The sequence below is a fragment of the Oryzias latipes genome, chromosome 19, assembly GCF_053564925.1.
Source record: "Oryzias latipes strain Hd-rR chromosome 19, Olatipes_Hd-rR_3.1".
NCBI classification, from domain to species: domain Eukaryota; kingdom Metazoa; phylum Chordata; class Actinopteri; order Beloniformes; family Adrianichthyidae; genus Oryzias; species Oryzias latipes.
Window position 1 is genome coordinate 1,682,053 of NC_136255.1, and position 19,011 is coordinate 1,701,063.

Here is a 19,011-nt window from a genome sequence, read left to right on the forward strand (position 1 = left end):
TCATTTTGATTCCTTCCCTTCAATGTGACTCCATCTTTACAACCTCATTTCCATTCTTTTGAATCTGAGTGTTCCTGCTTCTGCAACCACACATCAGGACCGGCCTTACCGCCGTCTCATGCGCCTTTCCTCTTACACTGGCATGTGTCAATCACACCGCACACCAGTTGGATCTGACCACTTTTTTTATGCTGCTTTTACAATGGCTTTAACATCCACTTGACTTAACCAGCAATCCCAAAAATGTGATACCTCCACCTGCTTCAGTGTCTTTCCTTCTGGATCGGTAATGACCAAACAATGACCATTGCCTCTGTCTTACTAAAGTTCACTGTAACCCCTTTGGTTTCAAAGGCTACTTGCCAGTAGGCGAACAAACTGGCTGAATCCTCTGCAATAATCAAACCATCTGCATACAGCAGGCATGTCCAAAGTCCGGCCCGTGGGCCAGATGAAGCCCATGTTAAAATAACAGGTTCCTGTCTCAAATCTAAGATATGCGGCTGCAAGCACTTTCTTAACACTGTGTGTACAATCTCTTGATTGTGATTGGCTAGATTAGTCAACCTGTGGCGACGCTATTGGGCAACCCTTTTGTGACTCCTTCCAGCTCGTTTCTAAAATGTCTAGTGTAAATAAGAAATGCATAAATAATTCGACAGCAAGGGCCGTTGCTTGCAGAGCGAGTGGAAATTAGAGTGTTTTTATTCAGTGAAATACGACACATCTGTGTCTGCCGAGTATTCCAAGATACTGACTGTTTTGGAGGAGTTCAATATCAAAAGGCAGACATGCTAACAACGTCTTAAAATGTAAAATTCACTGTAGTTTGGGTTAGATGTCATTCTGTTCTACATAAAGAAATAAAAAGAGTGCTATTGAAATGACATTTCCATTTAATACTTAATTGGCGGTTCAAAGAATGCAAGCCGAATGTTCGGCTATCACAAATATTCACTTCTCGCTTGACTCACAACATCAATGATAAAATAAACAACGATGGACTAAAATAAGATGGCTGGTGTGCTCCAACATGCACTCCAAATTTGGCCCTGTTCCTCTCCCACATTGATTGGATCACTTTCACCAGCGTTTGTGTGATTTGAACTTCTCTTGGCACTCGCTCCAGTCTGTAAAAGTAAAATCTATTCATATTTAGTTTTTGTAGTGTGCAGATCTGTGGAGTCCATGTAAGATTCAGAAAAGATCTAAAAGTGGAAGAAAAAGAATCACATGAGTGGGATGAGTGAAAAAGGCTGGATGGCTCTTTTAGGTGGAGAACTGCAAACATCCAGCAGGAGAACAGGAGTGTGCTTACTGCTTAACTTTTACAGCTTACTGGAACTATAAAGATGAATTATCATGTTTGTTCACTACAATTTTTCTACATGCAACCAATTCAAGTCAGATCTGAAAAAAGCTGTTAAACCAAAACACAGACGGAACAGATTTTCTAAATTCTGCAAAAAATCTGGAGAACCCCATTAATTAAATTGTCCAGGACGTGAAAATAGTCAGCCATGGACTTCAATTTGTCACATTCTGCGTTGAAGAGGAGGTGAACAACTCAGGAGGAACATTTGATTTAGGAGCACATAGCAGTCATTTTCTCTGCTGCCTACTTGTTCTACTGCCTGACATGATGAGTCTATTTTTACATGAGAACTGCACATTGTGCAGAATAATGCGAGGACCTGAGGAATCTTTGAAGGAGGAGAGGCTCTGCTGCATTTAGAATGGAACATGATGTGCACACATAAAACTTACCTCACAATCCTAGAGATCAGCTTTACCTTAGAAATTAAAAGACTTTGGCATTTCAAAATAAGGTTGAATTCTACCCCAACAACTAGCCTTTCAACCAGAGTTAAGGAAAAATAGACACTTTATAGAATGTTTGCCATTTTTTAGTGCTGTCTGAATCTACAGTTCCAAAAGCTAGTACCCTAGCAATTTCCCAGAAGTCTTAGTGTAAAAGCAATGTGCATGCTCACTAGATTGGCAAATTTAGACCACTATACATTGCGTTTGAACAATTTCTGCAAAGAACATGGTTTTAACGTATTTTTAAGCAGTATCAACATTTTTGTCTTTATAACACGCTGGATTCATAAATAATGGTCGCAAAACGCTCATATTAATTAGATTTTAACTTTGTGAAATTGATGACTTCATATTTTCCGTTTAAAAAACAACAAAAAGGTAGTGAGCGTGGTGTCTGAATTTAAAATTCAGGGCACTACATAGTGCCACGCTGTGTAGTATTTTCGTAGTCAGGGGTTAGGGCGGCAATTCTGACACAACTGGTCTTCGATTCAAATGTAGCTCCCACTCGATGATGTCATCAATAGTCGCCGTCAGCTACGTTAGCATGGAGCTGCTAGCGCTCTGAAATTCCCAACAACTTTGGTTTATAACTTTAAAAAAGTCATGTTAAAACAAAAAAGTAATCACTCACATTTAAATGTAAACTTCTGTGCCTCGGAGCACCCCACCATAAAGAAATGCGCTTGTCCTCCGCAGCACTGCACGCCGTGGGACATACCTCTGCTGTGAGGGTTAGCCGCTAAAACGCTGAGTAGTTAGGAAGATTTCACATTCCTGGCTACTCAGAGTCAAACCTGGTCATGTTTGGATGAACACAGGCAATGGGAAATGTTTCTAGACCAGTAAAAAGAGCCATTTCCCGCGGCACACCTGACCATCCTGACTGTTTTCGTTCAAATATTTTTCTGAACCTGTGAATGACTGCGTTAGAAAATTTGATTCTGAAAAACTGAATCCTTGAACGCAAACTCTCAACAATCTCAGGATAAATTAGATGTGTTTAGAAAACACTTCATTAAATCCATGTGCATGCACATCTCTGTAAATGTACCTAAATGTGAAACGATGCTTTTCCTCCATGAGGCCTTTGGACAAACGTGGATCTGTGTTTTCTCATCAAGCAGGGCTGGAGATCTTCACGCATGGCAAATGTTCTCAAAGGCCTCCACGTTGTTATATAACCAGAAAGCACTCACAGGCATCAGGCGGCAAGCGTGAGATGAAGTGGTGGAGAAGCGAGTAGACCTACATCAAAGCCGCTGACTGAGAATAGAGCACATGGCACAGCCAGAGATGATTAATGCCATTCTCCTCTCCCATTTGCTGTTCATTAACTCACTGTCTGCCATAATGGTTTCAGCTCAAATGAAGGGGGAGGGAAAAGAAACTCAGGTTGGGCATCATTAGAACGAACAAAGATGGAGTGAGAGCGCAGGAGGAGGGCGGCTGTGAAGGAGTGCTGATTAGTGGAGTAGTTATCCACATCTTAATCAAGTCAAGTACTTCTCTTTTTACCCGGAAAGAAGGCAAAACAAATGAAGAAGGGACTCTTGTTAAATGGCCGGTAGAGTTGTAGTCATCTGAGTAAAAGCAGGAGAAGGTCCTTCTGATGGCACAGAGACAGTGAAAAGCTCAGCTGCTAAGGCACATCTCCAATTTTCCTGTAGTTCGATCCCCACAAAGCTGAAGAGAGAGCCTCCGGGGAGGGTCCGAGTCAGGTGGGTTGGACGCAGAGCACAAAAACCGAGGTGCATTTGGACAAGCACAACACGTAGCATTTCAGCAAAAACACAGGCAGAGATAAAAGCATGGCGCATTATGAATCCCTCTGCTGCGCGTGAAGGCTGACAGAGATGGACACACACAATTGGATTTGGTGCTTCAGTGTATTTCAATCTGTGCCAGCGATAACCTTTTAAAATGGGAAACTATTGAACTGATAGAGAAGATGAAAAAAAAAAAATTAACAAGAGAGCACAAAAGCCACGGGTGATAGAAAAACACAGGAAACCTTTTGAGACTCAGTAATTATTCTGAAAAGGCAGGAAAAACAGGAGTAGAGAGGCGAGTTGAAGAGGTTCGGGAGGGAAACAAAATGAAAACCATTCATGAGGGGCCAAAACACATACATTTCTTCCACCCAGCCTTTCTCTCTCTCTCTATATATATATATATTAAAGTCTCTATGTGGAGTAAATTACATGTTTGTTCTATAATGCACAAGACCGTTGAAGTTCTGCATGAACTTGATCCCTCCTCAGGCCCGGCTGTGTGTTGATGTTTTATATTAGAAATGGCAATGTCATTATTGTGAGCATTACAGTGGCATTCACTTTTAATGCCCTTCTGACACCATGTCAGTCCCTTAAGTGCATCCCAACAGCTCGGATATTGCTGCCAAATGCATCATTATGTCATCAGTATAGCTAATGTAAGTGTGCAGGATGGATCAGATACAGACGAGGAGGTGGATGACTCGGTTTGGGGTCATTTTCCATCATGGAACACGGAGAGAAAGGCTGCTTTGTGTGGATGTACATCCACAATGAGGGCAGCTTTGTTCTATAATGAGGACAGGAGCTGCTTTCAGCACAGATTCTGCAAGATGTGAGCATTTCAGGGAGTTGGTGCAACAATCACCAAGTTCTCTGTATTTTAAAATAAGGATATTTTTGCTCCTATGTTAGAACTTTTAATTTGTTTACCATCTCAGCAGACGATGAAAAGTCATGTAACCCTTGTGCTATCCTAGGCAATTTAACATTGGGAGGTGGGTCATCTAGACCCACTAGACAGTGCTCTGAACCTTTTTTCTTCACTGATTTGTGATCTTCACTGGTGTCCATGGATTACATGAAATCTTTCCACCTTTATCCACCTTTGTCATGGTAGGGAGAACACGTCAATGGAAGGGGGGGGGGGGGGGTCATCTAAGATAGCACAAGGGCTAATGCAGATGTTTAGCCTGTTGGTGAGTTGGTGCCCTCCAGAAGCCCCCTAAAAATGCATGAGCTGGAGCACTTTTGTGGAAGGAGGCTTAACTTGGGCTAGGATGTGTGGAGAAGATCCCTCTAAGCTGAGACTGAACTAGGAGTTCTGGTTTCAAAAGGCTGATCAGAGTAAACTCAACTTAATCTGACGAGGCAAAGACTGCGTTTATCTCATGAACAAAAGAAAGCCATCGACGGGGAAGCTCAGGTTTAGGGATCACCATGGCAACAAAAACCTGACATCTCGGACACTGCATTTCTTTTAGAATGAAGTAAAATGATTCGGAAAAAGATCAGCAGGGAGATGTTGCTGCTTAAATGGATCCATGAAATCTGCAGAGGTGAAAGGTAACGTCCATTTCTGTGCTTAAAGAATTTCACAAAACAGAATAGTTGAATCCTTATTAATTAAAATCCATCTTTATCAAATAACATTTTATTTTTCTGATGATGAAGCCACTGAGTGATAAAACAATTCATAGAAAGAAGACTTTAAACATTCAACGCCACATTTTTAGATGGTGTTTGGATTCTTTGGACATACCGGAACTCTTCAGCTGTTTATGCAATTAATGTAATTCCAGCGGATTCTGCAGCCGAGAACAGCAGTTTTGTGTTTAAATGCAACACTTTACCGTCAAGGGTTGCATAGCGGGGCACAGTCGCTTTTCTCCGTGTTAGGATCAGCTGATTCACGTTGATCGCATGAATGGTTGGAGATTTGTATTATGTTAAAATGCGTGTGTGATTTAGGCGTCGCCGGTGACATCACTACATCCAGAGCCGTTACTTGACTTCAAAACGTCACCTGGGTGAACGAAACCTTCGTTTTTTTCTCTCATTCAGATCCATCCAGATTAAAGGACTGAAGATCGATGTTCAGACTGTTGTTTGGTTTATGATGTGGGGCGAATGACATAGAAATCACAGGTGATTTCAGATCTTTTTTTTGAATATATGATTCTGTATGAATTTTGATATTTGTAATAAAAAATAAAAAATAAGAAAGATTAACTTTGCTCTCCCGTACGAAGGTTTTAGAGGCCAAAATAGAATGGCTAATACACATTTTAGAGCAAGGAAACAAGCTAAATGGACCAAGCATGTGGACTCCCGTTTGTCCGGCCTCTCCTGACAAATCTACAACTGAGAGCTTGAGTGACAAGTGGTGAAAAACCTCAAAGTTAGGTTCTGCCAACAAACAAAGATGTCACAACATGACTGGACTCCGCCTCCAAGTCCCTCTGATGTCGAATGAGTCAGCTGGAGAATGCAGCCTGCAGTGAAATGGAGGTTTCCAGAGGAGTGGTGGAAAACATGACGCCCTGCTCCTCTATTATGCATGTTTGCCCTGCACAGTTTGTTTCCCCAAACCAAAGCCTACACCACAACTGATCCACAACTAGAAAAGGTGAAGAGTACAATTGTGTTATCCCACGCCGCTCTTATTGGAGGTTTATTTGCGGCCTCCTCATGTCAGACTGATGCAGAAGTTCAGGCAGGTCCTGCTCTATCCATTCAAAATGCTCTATCCATACCAAAGAGGAGAGTCATGAAGATGTTTTTCATTACTTAAATTTGTTTAACTGCCTTAAATGTTGATAATGACTTAATAAAAAATTGAAGTTAAATCCCTAAATCTGTCACACACCTAGGTTGTTCTCCACATTTGACCCGTCCCCTGGGGGAGCGGTGAGCTGCAGACACAGCCACACTCGGGAACCATTCGGTGGATTAACCCCCCAATAGGGTCCCAATGACTAGGTATGACTTGGTTTGAACCCACGACCCTCCAGTCAAAGGGCGGACACTCTACCACAAGGCCACTGAGCTGGTATAATTTGACCAAAAACCATAAATATCTAATGCATAACTTCAGTACTTTTTGAGTTACACTGACCAGAGTTTGGGAACTGTAGAACCTATTTAAAAAATCTCAAAAGACAAGACAAAACATTATGTAGGAAGCATAACGTTCAGCTTTGTGTATGACTGTGTAGATTGGCAGACTTTTGCTTGGCTCAAAACAACTTTGGATCATGAATTTGGTCTGCATCATCTGGATCTGGCCGTGCAGACAGGAAGGAGTTCCAGGCTCAGGAGGAATCAAGATCTGTGAAGTGCTGTCATTTCTGTTTAGTTGCTGGAGGAATTCATGCTGCAGCAGTGAGGACACTGCTGCAGGTCCTGCAGGAATGGAAGTGCAGAGTTCTTTAGCATTTCCATGATCTCCACGTTGACTGAGGAATTTCCTACACCTCCTGTTTGTTTCTCTCCACTCTACTGCAGCTACGAGCTGCTCTTTGTGTCATACAAACTGACTGATTGATTTCCTTTTACTTTCAAACACAAAATAAAACAGTTGAACATGATAAGCAGATGTGATAAATAGAGGATGGATATTATTAACTCTAAAACCCAATCTTGCAATACTTTATTCATCTATGATTCATTCTAATTCATACATTTTCAATATTTCCAGCTTCTATTGCATTCTAATGCATACTCATATTTATTCAAATAGCTGCAAAACCTTCAAAACCAAAAACAGATACTGGATTCTAACCAGGATGCATAATCAAAATAAGCACACATTCAGACTAATGAGGCTTTTTTAATAAAAGATTAAAATTCAAGCTTTTTTAAAAACAAACTCCAAGCAACAGAACATTCAGTGAGTCCAATCTAAGCTTAAGATGTGCTGGAACTGAGAAGAAAAAGACTTCAGTGGTGTGGGGCCGTCTGATGCGGCTTATTTACTCCTCCATGCAGGAGTCTCACTGTAGGAACCTGATGAGCACTGATACACACGAGTTTAAGGAAACAGAGCAGTTTCTCTGCGTAAGCCATGTTTAATAGATTACAGGGTTAATACATGAGGGCAGTGTGTCGGCCTGCAGGGCCCGGGTACCTTATTATATTAGATGATTAACAAAGCCCAGAGGGAATAAAAGGTCAGAGATATAAAAGAGAAATAAGTACCATGGATGAAAAAAGGCTCAGGTGCATCATGAGGTTGGTCTCCTCTGTGGTCGGGAGACTGAATAAAATGTGGCTGATTCCGGTTTGGTGGCTCACAAAAACCACTGTTGAAACCACAGTCGCTACTTTGGACGTCGGTTCTTGTGTTTCCTGCAAATGGACTCATGTTGACGGATTTTTCACTTGCAGGAGAAGGACTCTATGTTTTCAAGCTCACATTCTCTTTTCCATGAAAAAACCTTTTCTCACAAAAGCTGCTTTCACGTTTCCACATTTGAATTTTTTTTAATCCTAATTTAAGTCATTTAGAAATTCTGAAGCTAGGTTCACACCAGGCAATAAACGCGCATTTGTTTTTAGTTCGACCTGGTTTAGCTGGCTATGTGCATTCAATTTTCTACGTAAAGCCCATAAGCTGTTGTAAAAACATGCATAGCTATGTTTTGAAGACAGAACCCAAAATGCGTGTTTATGTGTGTATACATAGAATTTTTATTTGAAGTTGGTGCTTAAACATGTGTTGCCAAGCGGGGTGAATGCAGTGTTAAGGACAGTCAATCTGACCGTCAGTCCCCCCAAACACTGCATGTGTGCACTCCTTAGACGAACAGAGCTTAGTTTGTCCTATGGGCGCCTAGGTATCACATGCACGGCCCATACGTTCAGCAGTTTCTGTCACTAAGACGCCAGAAGGACTAGAGTGTGGCATAGGCACACCGTACCACATCACCTCTACGTCATAAGTGCGTTCAACTCATGTTCTTCTTACAAATACTTCAGAATACACTTACCACGCACATGACCACGTACATTTCCTTTTCTTGACGTCCTTTAAAGTGGCTGTACTGTACGGGCCTCAAGAGAACTACAAAACATATCTGTGCTTCCCTTAAGATGGAGCCATGACCCGCCATGGACCCGGAAAACCCCGAACAGGTTGCCCCCCCTTTGGCTGTATGTGACTAAAACTTTACAAAATGCTTCTCCACTTACACAAAAACTTCTGATGTACAGGAGTCAGGAAATGTGTAAAGTGTGCGTGTGTTGGGCAGGCAGAGTGGAAAACGGTCAGTGCTCTCACAGCCTGGAGTGAGAGGAACAGCCTTCTTTTAAATGCCTCAAAGTCCAAGGAGGTGATGGTGGACTTAAGCAAAACGAAACATGAACATCGGAGACGAGGGGGATTGGTGCAGGACACAAATACCTCAACAACCTGAACTAGTCAGAACTCACACAAGAGACAGAGCAGGCCCTTTTATCCCCAAAGGTTGAAACCAAAGTGTCTGTAGTGAGACGCCACACGTCTTTTACCAGTCAGCGGTGTCAGGGCTCTCTCCTTTGGAGTTATTTACTGAGGCACCAGTGGGGGCCGTTGGTGAGAGGAGGACGAGGGGTGTGATTCAGAACCACTCTCAACAACAGCAGGCATCCTCTGTGTGGGGCTGCGGCTGCAGTGACAGGCTCCGCCCACTGCGCTGTCAGAGAGCTTCAGGAGAGCCATCACTGCCGCTAAAAGACTCAGAACTGCTCGTGGGAAATGATGATCATTGGTGACCTTAAAAACTATCTTTTAAAGTGGTTGTTTTTTTAGGGGAGGGGTCTGTGTTACCTTGACAACTAAATTATCATTAACATGAGGAAAAATCAATGGGATCTATCTATTTAAAATCCAAAACTGTTGAAGTGATGAATAAATAAACAAAAACACACAGAGTACTTATTTACGGAAGCGTTTTTAAGTATATATGCCCCAAAAAACATGTAAAAATTGATTTCTTATAATTAAAGCACAAAACAATTAAGTTGGCTGATTGTGTAAAGAGCTATTAAACAGCTGTGTTTATGAATGAAACTCGCTGCTCTGTGGTTCAAGAAGTGACCCAGAAAACTGGTTTCTCGACACAGCAGGAGCACTAATAATCAGCAAATTAGCACCACAGGGAGCAGTGATGTGGGCCCCAAGCTGGGGGCTTCTAATTGGCAGCTCTCTCTCTCACGTTCCTCCAGACTCTGGGAGCACAAGCAAAAAGCTCATTTGTTGTTGCTGCGTCGAAATGACACCGAGTTCTAGCGGAGAAATCTGATTCTGCCGACCGAGAAAAGTGGATGTGCACATTCCATATGATCAATGCAGCATGGCTGTGAAAAAGTGCTGCAAACAGAAAGGAGAGCGCAGTTTTTAGAAAATCTTTTCTGTTCTGATATGAAAAAGCCTCCTGATGGTAAATATTTGACTCAAATTAGAAATCTTTATATGGTGTTGTACTTGAATCCTCGTCTCTGGTTTGAGCCTCCTTCTCCTCCTCCTCCTCCTCCTCCTCCTCCTCCTCCTCCTCCTCCTCCTCCTCCTCCTCGTCCTCTTCCTCGTCCTCCTCCTCCTCCTCTGTTTTATTTTGCTGCAGCGTTTCATGTTTTCCTGTCTGTCGTCTGCTGACGGATTCCCAGGCTGTTTAGCATTTCTAAATATACACGTCGTCTATGTAAACAGAAATCCATTCTGACGTTTGGAGGATGCACAGTGATGAAAATGTAAATATTAACAAACAAAAACTCCCATAAAATGCAATGAAACTGCAGAACCGACGAGCAAAACAAAGGAGTTCAGCCAGATCTGATCTGATGTCAGCCGCGAGGGACGATAAGGAAAGTCAAGGAAAAAGTGGGAAAAAATGCTTCAATGGTCTACATTTAGATTATTAATTGTATATTTTGAAAATGTTTGGGGAATCATGTTTGGATTGAGTTCTTCGTGGACAGAGGTGTGGCACCTTCACGGTGGGACTGCAGGCCCTGACCCACTTCCCTGCGACCCATCCAGCTGCATCCTGCTGTGCGCATTTAACACTTTCCGTGCACTCACTTATCATCTCCCTCTCTGCCATCAAAACAGCCTGACAATTCAATCACAGAGTGCACACTCGTCTAATCTGATACCCCTAACCAGGCCAAGAAGACAGGAAGGAGTGGAGCGGGTGCATTAAGGCTCAGAGTAGGGAGGAGGAGGGGGAGGGAGGGAGCGGGGGGGGGGGGGGTAGTGGTGCACGCAGCAGTGCTGAGCAGGAGCATGCAGCTGTCTGAAGTCTGCGTTGGCGGTTGCACCAGCTACTTGTTTAACAAACACAGAAGTCTAAAGTCGCCGTCTGTGTTTGTGATTCTTTCCAGCAGGAGAAAAACGTCAGAAATACTTTGTTCGAGCCGACCGAGAGGCAGAGTGTCTGCTGCCTGTGTACTTCTGTGTTAATGTACACATTTCTGAGCGCGTTTCCGTGTGATGGTGATCATCAACTTTTATTTTTAAAAGACTGCATCTTCAGTTTCGCACTCTGTGATGCTACGTTCACACCAGGCTCGGAAACGTGTGAACTAGTGACCACTTCCAATGAAAAGGTCCTGTAAAAGGACGTACATGCGGGTGTCAGGCGTCTGTTTTCAGAAACATTGCGTTCACACGTATAGCTACGCAGATTTTCATGCCCGTTTTCAGGTTCGACATACATTGAATGCAGGTTGAAAGTTAAACCAGTCGACCAATCAGAGACTCGGATTTGAAAGTGACGTATGGATGACGTCCCTTTTAAAACACGGCAGCACCGACTGTTTGAAAATGGATCATGAAGGAGAAATGAATGAGTGCAGTTTGAACCCGGATGGAATTATGTGACACCAAGTAATTCATATGTGAGAATAGATCTGTGAAAGAAAAAGCCTGGAGCAAGACTCCCCAGATTTGCACGGCTTTCACGCCAAGCCTCTTCTAACTGGGAGTACACGTGCTAGCATCACATAGTGACAGTCCAGTGTGAACACCATTCGCATTCAAGTGTGTGTGTGGCTTTAGGAAAAATGGTATGGAACACAGCTGCATTTAAATCTACAGGGGTATTTGTATTTACCAGGACTAAAGCACATTAGATGTAAACTGCTGAATTGTGGCTAAAAGGTTAACCGTCCATTTTTCTTTAACTGGTCTGAGTGTCCATCATGTCAGACCAGCCTGAGTTAAGAATCTTGTTATATTGCTCCTCTAACTATAGCCTGACAGGAATCGTTGATGCCATGTGAACAGGACGAAGCAGGAAATAGATGCTGCATTTCTGAAATGAAGTAAAGTTCCTGAAGGCCCTGGGGGTTTAGAATGATCAACATCTAAGCAGGGATCCAACATTTGGAACATGCTCCATAGACGGTCACAGACCTTCATGAAAACCATCACAGCCCAAAACAGCCCAGTTTTAATCAGGACTTTTCTCTAAAAAAGCGCCTCAGCTTTGATTTTTACCTGGTGTACGTAAATGTGATCCATGTATCCCACAAAGACGAACCCCCAAGACCAGAAGATCATCAACCAATTGATTACTGATCAACTGCAAAAAAAAAATCACTTTTTTAAAAGCCACAGCGGCATTAGGAGTGGTAGAGTATGATGTTTTAAGGATGAAATACGAACAGTTATTCTATTTTTAACAGCCCCGCAGAGGACGGCCCACCTGTTCAGGGTGTTCCCTGCCTTTGCCTAACACACATGTGTCAAACTCAAGGCCTGTTGGCCAAATGTGGCCCTCCATGTCATTTTATGTGGCCCCCGAGAGCATAAAAGTTTTTAATTTCTTAAAATAAAAAATAAAAATTGGTTTATATCATTCATATCTAGGGGGAATCTGACTTGAAATATTGGATTGGGCAACTATACATTAGGACTTAAACACTGTCCATATAACCTAACCTGACAGAATCAAATGTAAAAGGATTTATGCTAAAGTAACAAGCAAACATATGTTTTCTATGCAACTGGAATCGTCACTTTAAAAAGTTATAATAAATAAATAATGAGTTATTTAACATTAAAGAGTAATTACATTTATTCTTCAATACATTTAGTTACATGTATAAATTATATCTGGCCCTTCAAGAACAACCACTATGTGGATGTGGCCCTCGGTGAATGTGTGTTTGACACCCCTGGCCTAACAGTAGTCGGGATAGGCTCCAGCATCCTCGCATTAACGGGTTTGGAAGATGGCTGACTGGATAGGAACTCTTTGAACACGTATTTTTTTTTTTCATTCAGTAGAAAGCAGTCAATGTAGAAATTTATAAGGTTAGATTTTTGAAGAAAAAAAAAAGTTCCTAAAATCCAAATGACTGACTGTTGGTCACAGACTGGATGGACAACACAGGAAAGATGGAGGAAAAGCTGAGGAGACCACGGCCTGAGAACACCTCGGGACTTTCCCCACAGGAGTTGGGGGAAGTGACCATGGGGAGGAAAGTCTGTGTGACCTGCCCTTGGACGGATACATAGATGGATGGGTGGATGGATGAGTCATGGACAAATACATCTGTGCAGAATTTACAGAGAAGGTTTACTACAACCCCAGGAGATGCAGAGGTTTTCAAAATGACAACAAACGATGAAGATGTTCCAGTTTTCATCCAGCTGGACGTGAGCTAAGCTCTCAAGAAAGCTCAAAGCTTAAACATGGTGTCACATTTAAGTTTAATTATGTAAGTTATCGATAAAAGAATAAACAGAGAGATGGGCTGTGATAATGTATCGTGTTTTAGACTCTCAGCCTGCTGTAAAGCTGGTAGGGAGGAGCTGAAAACTCATCTTCTGAGTTTCTTTTCTGAACTTTGCTCATACATTTGTGTGCATTTGCAATTATTCTACATCTTTCATGCTGTTCACATTTTGTTCTGATGTTTAGTGGGTGATGTTGGAGAAATGTAATTTATTTTATGTAACAGAGGCTGATCTCTCTGTGAGGAGCTGAGAAATCCCCTCCACAGTGGGCTGATGGACTTACGTCGGATTTAAGGGGAAGTCCGACAAATCATTATCTAAATACGGAGCAGATCTGAGACAAGCTTCTGTATTAATAAATGCATACAAATACATGTTTAAGTGGCTCTATTTCAAATGTAAATACATGGTTTGGTAGTTTTACATTTTACAGAAGGGTACCAAAAAAAAAGATGAGAACAACCTGTAGTTGATATTCAGGGGGCTACGTTGGCTCCGGCAGCACCGGCCCACATCCATCTATGTGTGAAGGTGGAGACCTGGAGAATCCTTGAGCTGATGAAGCTCTGATGCAGTCGTGCAGCCAAAGCACCATCAGAATCTGCAGTTTCATATTTAGGTTGTTGTGTTCTGCAGCTTTGCATGGGTCTGAGGCGGATCAGACTAATGACTTCACTGAGACAGTGACTCTCACACAGAGCCAAGAACACTTCCTGATGCAAATATCACTGAAATAAAAAGCTCAGAGACCAAAATAATGACTTTATAACAATTATTACTGGAATTAACCACTTTCAGTGCCACAAAACTTCAAATGTGAATTTCATTACATAATGGCTTTTATTTCTTATCTATTTAATGACAGAATTGACTAACATTTATGAGCCATTTTCAGCCTCTAGCATCGTTTTTGCATAATGTTTATTGCTTTATTTCATTTCTTCTTCAGTGTATGTCTGAAATGAATTTCTACAAATATGGAAATTGAAATAAAGGTGCTGCTACCATCTTCATCAAATGTATTTAGGATTTCTGTCAAACTTCTAGTCTTCCTCTCATCTTTTTTGCATTTAAGTTTCTACGATTAAACATGAATTAATCAAATTCCCACTCTGATCATCCTTTGATCCATTTTCAAATCATCCCCAGTGGTCTTTTAATTATAATTTGGCTGTTTTTAGCCAAAATCAACCCTTAATTCTCTCTATATATGTCCTGCATCATCAGAAAAATGCCACAAGAACATGTTAAGAACACAGTTTTCATCAGAGTGGGTCTTTAGCTTAAAACATCACTAATTGCACCTTTAGTGCCACTTCACCTGCGTAAGGTGACACTAAAAGTTTTTTTAGAGCGCATGTGCGGTGAGTAATAAAAACGGTCATCCATACGTCAGAGTCTGAACTTACAGAGACAGTCGTCGCTGTACAGGAATGAGGCTGACCTGAGAGGCGGGGTTTTAAAAAGACCTTGATGAGAAAAAACTATTCTCTACTTCAGGATTCACTTAAAAAGGCGTCCGTGGAGGAGGGGGCAGTGAAATGAAATCAGCTTTCTTCACTTGATCAATTATTCAAATATTATTTAATGTTAACATGCAATGGCCTTTCTATGACATTTCACCAAAGTGTGACCGATCCCAGGATGGAGCTGCTCCCCGCCGTCGTCCACAGACCCCCGCCTGACTGCGGCAGAAGCACAGTTGTTTGCAGTGTCACGCCTCATTTGCTGCATTCATGTTCAGGGGTTAGTGAGTGTTGTCTGTTGATGGTGAGCTTTTTACAATCAGTCAACACTAACGGTGGGCGGCCAGCCCAGTTCAGCTTACAAAGCCTCTTAAGGTTCCTGTAATGGGTTTAGCTGCCAAAGAGGAGAATAAATTAATGATGACTGAAAAAGGAGCTGAAAGAAGTCGACGAGGATTTTAATGCTGAGATGACGCAGCGGGAAAAGGTTAAGCTGTAAAAGAGTCGTGTTCTTTTCAAATGCAATGTATAATTTAAGAAGAATTCAATTTTACTTTTTGAAATGGATTAGGCTTCAACAGTTGGAAAAGTGGGACAGACTTTTATCCCACATTAGAGAAAAACATGGAACCAGTTTTTGCACATCACACTGTAACAGAGAGCAAAGAAAAGCTTATGGGGAAATGTAATAAACAATTCTATTATGATAAATTCTATGTCAGACATGAAAGATCTGAGTTATGTTCTGTAATTCAACTTTGATTTTTCTTTTATTCAACCAAAACACAAAAAGCCTCTAACAACGGTTCCAGCTAAGGAGCATGAATGCACCTCAGTGACTTAATATTGTGTTTATTTTGTAAGATGGTCTGCTACTTCCTGTTTCATACAATCCTCATGACAATTTGACTTTTTTTAAATAACTTGCACATACCTACAGCTATGACAAAAACATTTCATGATTCCTGTCAGTTGTCAGGCTGTCTATTTAAAGCGATGAGGATCTGATATGCAACCCCAAGAACATCTTAAAATCCAGTTGGTTTAACAAACAGATGGCCTCTGAGAGCACGTGCACAGCGTGCAACCGATAGTTCACGCTTACAGTAGACAAAAGGCTTTTTATTTAGAGGCTGGTGTGGAGCATGCAGGTGGATCAAACTGGTGCAAAGGCTGTTCCCGCATCACAACAAGCCGGGTATTGCCTGATGCCTAACGCAGGATATTAAAACCATCTACAGGAGGACATTCAGCAACTTGCTGGCCCAGGAAAACAAGAATGTGATTACTTCTTCCAGAGCCGGAGCACAGTTGCAATGACAAGCAAGCAGATTGTTGTTCCACAATCGGCCTGTAATTAGGCAGAAAGCAGCGCACGGAAACATCCACGCCGCCTCGCCTGTCAGGCGTCCTCATGATCAAGACAGAAAAGAAAAAATGAAGCATGATGGGAAAAGTAGCAGGAAACCTGCTCCCAAAGCAGAAGGAGCTTGATGACCAACAAAAGGGGGGATTTCAAAGAAGTGCATGTAGCATCCTGCAGCATGTCGTTGTGGAGTTCCCTAGACCTGCTTGAAGAAAGCAACAGCTCTTGTTTGGGCTAAAGCCGCAGTTATACAAGTACAGCAGAGAGCACAAAAACACAATCTCAGTAGTAAAGCTGGTATATTGGCGGTCTTTCTGAACATGAGACAAAGTGTTCAAACTTCCCAACCTCACAGTTGATTCAAATCTCTTCACATAATTGCAGCTCAAGCAATAGCTGAGTAAATATTTGAATGATGCTGCCTTTTTAGTAACCGATTTCTTCAATCAATTGTACATAGACATGCTAGGCATTCTGTCGTTAATTAAAATTTCTCTTTGGAGGTCAATTAAATTTCCCCTAGCTATTCATTATCCCTAATACAGATCAGCACAAAAATCTATTAGGAGAATCGTTCATCTTCCCTGAGCGGCGCTTATTGGAATGTTGAGCGTTGTGCGATGAGTGGAAGGGGCTTGGAAGGGTTCATCCTTTCCCTCCTCTTCCCTTCGGGGCAGAAAGTGGGCTCGAGCTTTGACTGTGTGACGGTGGCGAGGCTGAAGGCCTTTTACCAGCTTCCACGGCGCGTTTGGCCAAGGCTGAGTGGCTGCCAAACAGCCAGAGATAGAGCGCTGATGAATCAGCACTGACAAGGTGAAGCCAGCTTTGTGTTCGCCGGCTGACAGCTCAGGTGCTCGGAGAGACGGAGACAACAAATTACACTTAGACCACTGAGGGGAAGGGGGGGGGGGGGGGGGGGGGGGTCAAAATTGCTTTAAAATTCTGCATACGCATAGATGAGCCAGCTCGACTGTCAGCAAATGCAAGAGAGAATTGTGTTGGTTTTTTTTCTAAATAGAGTTGTGGGACGTGTGTGCTGTGGGACGGTCACAGACCATCATTTTTGAGTTTTCCTCACCATGAAAGCATTCACCATTTCCTGCTTCTCCTCCAATTTGAGCTTAAAAAGATCGTTCGTCTGAGTCTCTTGCAATGGTCATGCTTCAACGTGACCAGTGGTAGACTTAGCAAAGAACATCACGGGGGCCCTAATTAATAAAAATAACCATAATACCTTCTTCACTGGTCCACTTTCAAACAGTATCAATGTCAAGAGTCCAAATGTTGTGATATGCTTTTAAGTGAAATTGAATTTTAATATTTATAAAATGTGTATTATTTTTTATGGAAAAAAACACACTGGGTAACAAATGCTGTAATTTGTTATCCAGTTAATCTAATCAAAAGCAATCCAGTAAGCAGGTACAGTAGCATCTGAGAAAAGAACGAGACGTCTAGCAGGAACAAATATGGGTTTATTATCTTTATCTTTGGTCTCTGCAGAGGGACGGGGAACCATGAAACACTTTCACACCAGCAGTTTCATGATTTGTTTTTTTTTTTTTTTATGACAGAGTTCAAAAATAATGGCTGTGGAAAATCTTTTAGAGGGTTTTATGAAGTGCTGGGGGGCCCCAGGCAATCACCCACCTCTGTCCAAATGTGGGCCCACCCCTGAATGAGACATCACCTGCTGATGGTTGTGATGACAACAAGGTTTTCTGGATTTTGAAAGAGAGCCAGAATTAAAAATATAGACCGTTTTTGTGTGTGTCTTTACTAATCTCACTGCTAAAAGGGGGCCATCATTGCGAGAACAGCCCCAGGCAAGAGAGCGAACCCTCTGACCCCTTTAACTTTCCCTTAATTTAGATTGGTGGCTGGGTTTGTGCAGGTGTAACGTCTCACCGTAATCCCAGAATGGACCACAGGATGGGGGGCTCTGAGCTGCCAAAAACTAGGGTACGGGCGCCAACAAGGGAACTTCGCTTCAAAGCGGACACAGACGGACAGACGGAGAGGGAGGGGTTAATGTGTTGTGCATTTCAGGTAAAGGCAGAAAAGGTAAAAAGACAATCTTAGTCTGGGTTGTGTTTGTGCTTAGCCATTGTTTTCAAGCTAATTTGGATTTTTAGCTTAATTTATCCTTAGAAAGCCGACTCACAGCAACACCTCTTCTTTGTTGATGCAATACCATGCAGTTCATATGAATGCAAATAAGCGAAACCCACAAAGCTCAATTTTATAGCCTTTGAGCTTCTCAATAGAACCTCAGAAGCTATTTTTTTTAATGAATCTTCTGTTTGAGAAGCGTCAACACCGACAAACAGGCTTAGACTGATGAATACTTTATACTTTTCTCTTCTCAATGTCTTCTTTTTTGACAAATAAACCTTCAGTGAAGGTGACGATGCCGGTCTGAATGTTTCCTTTAGGAACCAGCTGTGTGGAGGACATCAGCTTTCAGATGGTTCACTGTGAGCGACCTACGCATTCTGCAAAATCCAGAAAGATGTTCTTCTAGTCTTTGGTCAGAAGATGCTCATAGAGGATCTTAACGTCTACAGCACTGTCACTTTTCTCTAAAAGATTTTCTATTAGGCGTTTCTGAGACCTAAACAGTCCATGTGAATAGAAGTTACATGTAACACAAGCAGGAATAGACAAGTTTAACAAGTGACTTCAGAAAAGAAGCTTCAAAACAAATTTATTTTTTGGGTCATTCTTTCTTCTTTGGAATTTTTTTCACATTTTTATATGACTACAGGACGCTCTCTCCTGACCTCAGAGATCAACATTTCTTGTGCCCTTTGATTACTTCTGTTGATCTTTTGCTTTTTTTCACGTTTTACAGTA

The 19,011-nt window shown here is 42.0% G+C and overlaps 1 protein-coding gene across 1 annotated transcript in view; it reads right to left on the reverse strand.

Moving 5' to 3' along the window:
* Positions 1 to 19,011, reverse strand: part of ca10a (carbonic anhydrase 10 (inactive)a) — a 319,591-nt gene that overhangs the window by 174,776 nt on the left and 125,804 nt on the right. The gene's annotated exons all lie outside the window — the stretch shown is intronic.